Genomic DNA, 822 nt, shown 5'->3' with positions numbered 1-822 from the left:
AACCTGCCCCAACTTACTTGAAGGCTCGGATTTCTTTTTCAAATAAGAAGAGAGGTTCACAATTAAAACTAGTTTCACTTGTGCCTCTGAGAACCTAATTTATGTAATAACCTGCTCGGGTTGTGGACACAACTACATTGGACAGACGAGTATGACCTTGAGACGGAGAACCACTCTACATAAAGAGCAAATCCATTTCCCACAATACAGGCAAATTCTTCTCAGTGAACATATAGAAAAATTTGCAGATAACATCAAACCAAATTTCACAGTCTTCCCCTTCTACCAGTGCAAAGACACAATTTCTCCACAAGAACGTTTAAATAAAGAAATTTTTTTCATCGAAAAATACAGAACACGTCTTAATATGCATGCATCACTGTACATAAATCCCCTCACTAAACAAGTTTTTCGAAACTTTTTGTGTGTATATATATATTGCCCTACCTTTACCGAAAGCTGAAGAGTTATCTCCCTTGCCCACAACAATAACAATAATAACGATAACCAATTACCTCCCCTTATTTTTTACTTATGAAGTCATTCACTTGTAAATATCATCACACACAACAGGAACAAAAAATTCTAAAGAAAATACATATTCAAATAAGTAAACCATAATATCATGAATAGCGAAAGAGAAACCGGTCGATATATTAAAAATTATATTAAAACTATGTAAAGTGTGTGTATTATCCTTTTTTAATTTCTTATATATCTTACAACTCACCACAAAATTCTTCCTTTTCTGTTATTACCTATACATACATACATGCATACATACATACATACATACATACATACATACATACATACATACAT

This window comes from Octopus bimaculoides, chromosome 5 (genome assembly GCF_001194135.2).
Source record: "Octopus bimaculoides isolate UCB-OBI-ISO-001 chromosome 5, ASM119413v2, whole genome shotgun sequence".
Lineage (NCBI taxonomy): Eukaryota > Metazoa > Mollusca > Cephalopoda > Octopoda > Octopodidae > Octopus > Octopus bimaculoides.
Note: the sequence above shows the minus strand (reverse complement) of the source record.